Source organism: Lolium perenne, chromosome 1, assembly GCF_019359855.2.
Source record: "Lolium perenne isolate Kyuss_39 chromosome 1, Kyuss_2.0, whole genome shotgun sequence".
NCBI classification, from domain to species: Eukaryota; Viridiplantae; Streptophyta; class Magnoliopsida; order Poales; family Poaceae; genus Lolium; species Lolium perenne.
Window position 1 is genome coordinate 207,178,453 of NC_067244.2, and position 5,682 is coordinate 207,184,134.

The 5,682-nt window shown below is 47.6% G+C and overlaps 1 long non-coding RNA gene across 1 annotated transcript; it reads right to left on the minus strand.

The window, feature by feature from the left end:
• Positions 1–4,517: 4,517 nt before the first annotated feature.
• On the minus strand, positions 4,518–5,153 carry LOC139835047 (uncharacterized). The gene is made up of 2 exons (XR_011750775.1): positions 5,018–5,153; positions 4,518–4,878 (listed from the first exon to the last, which is right to left on the minus strand). It is a non-coding gene; the product is annotated as an uncharacterized lncRNA (long non-coding RNA).
• Between the last annotated feature and the right edge of the window lie 529 nt (positions 5,154–5,682).

Consider the following 5,682-nt stretch of genomic DNA (forward strand, 5'->3'; position numbering starts at 1 on the left):
AAGGCCAGAGCTTGGATTTTCACCCTGAAAGGTAAGATTTTGAACTTCTCCTGTGTAGTCGCCCCCACTCGCATGCCGCTGCTCCAAAGACTCCAAAGACACCGATCACGAAGCCAATTCTTCCTTACCACCCAGACTCGAGACACCATTGCAAGACCACATATCTCGACTTTCATGTCATTCCCCGCCAGCACCACGGAACGAAAACGTGCTCCATGATAATAACCACCAGCAGAGCTTCGAGACGCTCCCTCTGTAACCAAACGGCAAGAGTAAAAAACCATGGGTGCGCTCGACCGAATTCCACCCGATCCGGCAAACTCCAGGCTTGAATCGCCCAATGGAGCGCCGACAGAGCCTTCCGAAACACGACACATCCGCCAGATCGATGAGGACAGGCACCAGTAGATCTGCATCTTGGCGCGAGAAGAAATCCAAGGACCACCGCCATTATTCGCAAGATCAGCCAGTCCCCACACCGCTGGTCAACTCCGATGCAGCAAAGGCTGAAGAGGAAAAAAAGGGGATCCAGTGCACGACCGGACTAACCCCACGATCATCGGAACGGGCCGCAGCCATCCACCAGATCTCGCGGGTCAGGGAGCCGCCACGGACGCCTCACCCCTCCTCCTCGACGCCTCCCGCCGGAGACCTCAAGCGTCGGTCATGGGGTAGCCGCGCGGCCCTACGCCCCCGAACCGATCACCCACCTCCTCCCATGAGAGACCTCCAGGGCGCGCCTCCCCTGCCCACCATCGGGTGGGTGCCGCCACCGCTGCCGGTGAGGGCAGCAGCGACGGCCAGGAGGGCGTCCTTGAGGTGGCGGCGGCGGGGTCCCCCGGAGTCGCTCTAAGAGAGGAGCGACTCGGGAGGAAACTGTTCCTGACTCGAGTGACAAGGTTGTCCTTTGTGGAATTAATGGTACGGTGAATCATAATCCTACGTACTCTTTCCTGCACGCTAGGATTCATCCCATTCCCGATCTGACGGTTTTTCAGATCGAAGCTGGCAGCTTATGCCTGCAAACATGACACTTAGCAAACAATGGCTATTTCGCGAAGACGCAAAAGCATTGTGTTTCGATGCATTGATAGATAAGAAGGTTATATGTACAAGTCCTCGAGAGGATTAACACCCCGCCATACAACTCGACCCAAGAAAAAGAAAGCTAATCTAGGGGAGTAGCTGACGAACACCCCGGGCTCCCGCGTCCGCCCATAGCCGTGCCTCAGCCTTGATGTCGCCGAACAGTGAAGTTACCGAAGGTTGCGCATTATCGAATCCGGTGTTTCCATATCCACCATGCAGTAAGCATGATTATCGACGAAATGCCCTTGCGCAGCTGGCGTGGGGCGGTCCGCACCACCAGCGACCACCATTCTGCGAAGTCACCCTCGACCGTGGGGGTCCCGATGTGGATCTTATCCACGAGAGGACCTCAAACCAGACTATCCTAGAGAAAGAGCATCCAGTGAGTAAGTGCGTTATGGTCTCCTCAGACTGATCGCAAAGCGGACACCTAGGCGCGTGCGGTAGACCTTGCCGTGCCAGCCTTTCACCCGTCCAACACCTATCAAGGCATGCCGGTCAAATAAAGAACTTCACCCTCGGTAGCGTCCAGAACTTCCAATTCAGTCTCCAAGATCCTGAGATGATAGCCCCCTGGAAGAGGGTGTCATAGCATGATCAAGCCGTGTATTAGGCATCCGTCGTCCAGCGCCAAAGCAGCTTATCCTGATCCATTGACAGCGGTATGTCTCTGAGCCTGCTCCACAACTGCACGTACTGCCAAAGTGCAAGGGCGCTCGGCGCGCCGACTATGTCAGGGATCCAAGCGCGTCCAACTAGAGCTTCGCATACCGTACGCTATTTCTCAAGCGGTTCTAAGATCTTTTTTCCTTCTCGTTCTCGATTCTGATTTGGACTGTTTGGTACTGTACAATGCTACAGCTACGGATGCAATGTTACGGAGTGACTTGCAAATCAGAAGGATTACAGCCCCTTAAATCACGGGAGCAAAAACAATTTGCAACCCCTTTAATGCTTCTCCTTTCAAGTGTTTTTTCTATAATCGTGCGTTCCTCGATGCTACAAAAGAAGATGATGCTATTTTCTCCAGCACGGTGAAAGATAGAGTAGGTTGAAGACGCCCATAGAATGGCTGACGTGTGCATGTTATGATCCTTGTTTGTGTTATGGTGTCTGTTTAGGTGCAACTATTTGGGGAAAAAACTACTGTGTACCTGAATGTAAGATTCATGTTGCTATTTTTGGAAGTAACTAAATCATGCTGCCATCTCCATTCTTACTACGAGATATCGGAGGTCAAAGTGATTGCATGGATGGCCAACCTTTACACCGTCGTCCCAAAGGTGTGCAACACCAACCTCGGCAACCATATTCATCCCCTCAACAAGAGTCCTACAAAACACGCGTGACTTATTAGTAGAACAACTAAAGCATTTGACTATAAAAGCAGAACGGATGGTGTTGTGTCCACCGAAATAGATGGTTCAGGGCTTCGGACAAAACTCCGAAGGGGAGGCGACTAAAGCTAGATTATGAAGATGGTTAATCTGATTGTGTTTTATTTATTTATTTATTTAGCTATTTATGTTCCACTTGTTGTGGTTAATCTGTAATCTTTGAATTAATTTAGAGTATGTTTCTTTCTGCCTCCTCTAGTTGTGTGGTTAATCTGAAAACATAGTACCGCAAAAAAAAAAACTTAGTACCTACCTTTTACTAACGTAGAGTCTACCTGTCAGCAGTGACATAACCCAGAGTTTCAGCCATATCGACCATACTGCAAACTGCAGAGTAAACCCAGAAGACGTCGGAATTTTTTCTTCCACGAGCAAGCAATATGGGTACGTCGGGAAAAACAACGTGTCAGCCTGGTACACCACAACACAACGGTGAGATGGATATTAAGCTGTCATATATTCAGTGACGGCGGCCGTTAGAGAAAGCTTTCTCAATGGGCCCCATAAATGTTTTTGTTGACTTGAGATATAAGTGTCTGTCGTTGCGGGATAGCCCTGGTGGGAGTCATGTCTGATGGGCTCTGTCAGCCGTAAGACAAATGCTCCATGCTCGCTTTCAGGCGGCCAAAAAAACCACAGACAAATTTCTTAGGGCATGGCCAACCGTATGCTCTAACTTGCTTCCCCACAGATCCATCTAGGATCGGATGCCACGGTGTAGACTGAAATTTGGTTCGGATGTGTCAGTCGCTGCTTGCAGAAGAGGCATGATCCTCAGGTAAAGCATACGGTTTTGAACTTATTAATAAAAGCCGTATGCATCATCACGATGCAGAGGCTCCCCTTTTTGAAAAAAAGGTAAAGAAAGGAGAAAAGAACGGAGAGATTGAAAAGGCATGAGGGTAAATCAAAGAGAATGAAGGAGATTGGCTATGGATGGGCCACCATGTGCAGCATGCTTGCATCACAAGGCCACTAGTGCATTGGGCAGATATAAAACAGAGTGGTCGAGTGGTCGCCTCACAGGTTTGTGCAGATGTGGTTGTACTGAAACGATCATTTATGCTCTTAGAGTCCATCAGAGATAGCCCGTCAGCGACAATGGTTTTTGCACTGGCATAACGTCACTGTGTGCATGCTTAACTGAAGAGCATCAGCTCAAGCAAACATACTCTTATTATCACCTTTTTTGTAACCTTATCCAGTGTCCCATAAAAGAAAATACATGAAAGCCAAATGCAAGGAACCAAATGCATGATAATCCAAAGATCTCAAATTAAATGACCTTGACCTCCTAGGACCCGAAACCCCCACCAAAAGCAATGGGCAATGATCCGAATGAGACGAAGGAGGGCGTTGAGAATATGGCCGGCAAAGGAAAGATCCCACTAGAGGGTGCAAAAGACTAGTCAAGCTTGCACATAGTTGGATAGTTCCTCTCGTTGTGTAGGGTCGATTTTGCAAATGGATTTTGGTTATTTGCAACGTTGGAGGAGGGTTGCTCTAAAACATTTAATACGATGTCGGCTTCGAGACAAGGCTCATTTATTTTAGTCTCTAGCATGGTAGATTTGATTGAAGTCTCCCGTAACCATCCATCTAGTGCCCGGAGGTGGTTTATGAGCCACGAGCTCCATGCAAAAAAAAAAAATCCTTCTTTGCAGTTGTTTTTAGTCAACCTATAGGCAGAAGATAGCTACAAAGAGGTGCCTTCGCTATATTAATATACTATTTTATCTAAAAAAAGACAATGTGGCACGAGGAGGCAATTGTGGAGCTGACAGTAGTCTTCCTATCATCGTCATTAAGGCCCCTAACATTCCAAATCAAAACAAGATCTTGCTCATTCATGGTGGGAGCAAATAAAACTCCAGGTTGCAAATGGATCAACAGAAACTGCCTCGAGGTAGCAGATACCACACATTTCAGGACATCTCTGCCAGTACACAGCAGCTACGACAGCAGCACAACCAACACAGCCAACATGGCCACACCCGAGACTCTTACGCAAAGTGGGCATTGCAACCAAACTGACCCAACCTCTTCTTGACTGCAAATACAATCACAGGTCGGTGAGTTGCCGTTGGCAAAGAGGCTGCACGGTTTAAACAAAGCCGGCATAGACAACAATAGATGAAATCCATCAAGTTTAATGAAGAACCAACTGAGGTGATACAAGCAGGCTCAGTGCTCAAACATATGCGGACAACAGGCCGGCACAACAAACAGGCACATGCGCGCGCGCCTGCGGCACGACCACCAGAGATGGAAGAAAAAAAAAACTAGAAGTTCTCACTGTGAAACTCGAACTTTGTGTTTGTATCTGTCGAGAAATCCTTGGCGAGATTGCGCAGCTTCTCCGTCAACACCGGCTCGCCACAGTAGAACACTCCTACAATATTCAAAATGAACTACAAGAGTTAGTGCCAATCCAGAAAAGTAATGCCACTATTGCGAAATCGGAGAGAGTAGCATGTAGTTTTTTTTCTTTGATGCAAGAGAGAGTAGCACGTATTAGTTTCGGTACTGACCAACTCGTTGCCCGACGTGTCTGAGGGCGATGCGCTTGTAAACTTTGCGCCAGTCTGGTCGGCCGAAGTGGGTCTTGACACGGGTACCGGCGACGACATCGACGTCGTGCTTGGCAAAGTTGAGGGACTGGAGCATGGCGATTGATACGTCTCCGACGTACCGGTAGCTATGTGGTTCATCTCTCTCATATGTACTTCAATACAATAATCTCATGAGCTGCCTTACATGATTGAGATTCATATGATGATGCTTGTAATCTAGATGTCGTTATGCTAGTCAAGTGAATTTTACTTATGTGATCTCCGGAGACTCCTTGTCCCACGTGTGTAAAGGTGACAGTGTGTGCACCGTGTGGGTCTCTTAGGCTATATTTCACAGAATACTTATTCACTGTTATGAATGGCATAGTGAAGTGCTTATTTATATCTCTTTATGATTGCAATGTGTTTTGTATCGCAATTTATCTATGTGCTACTCTAGTGATGTTATTAAAGTAGTTTATTCCTCCTGCACGGTGTAATGGTGACAGTGTGTGCATCCGTGTTAGTACTTGGCGTAGGCTATGATTATGATCTCTTGTAGATTATGAAGTTAACTATTGCTATGATGGTATTGATGTGATCTATTCCTCCTACATAGTGTGAAGGTGACAGTGTGCATGCTA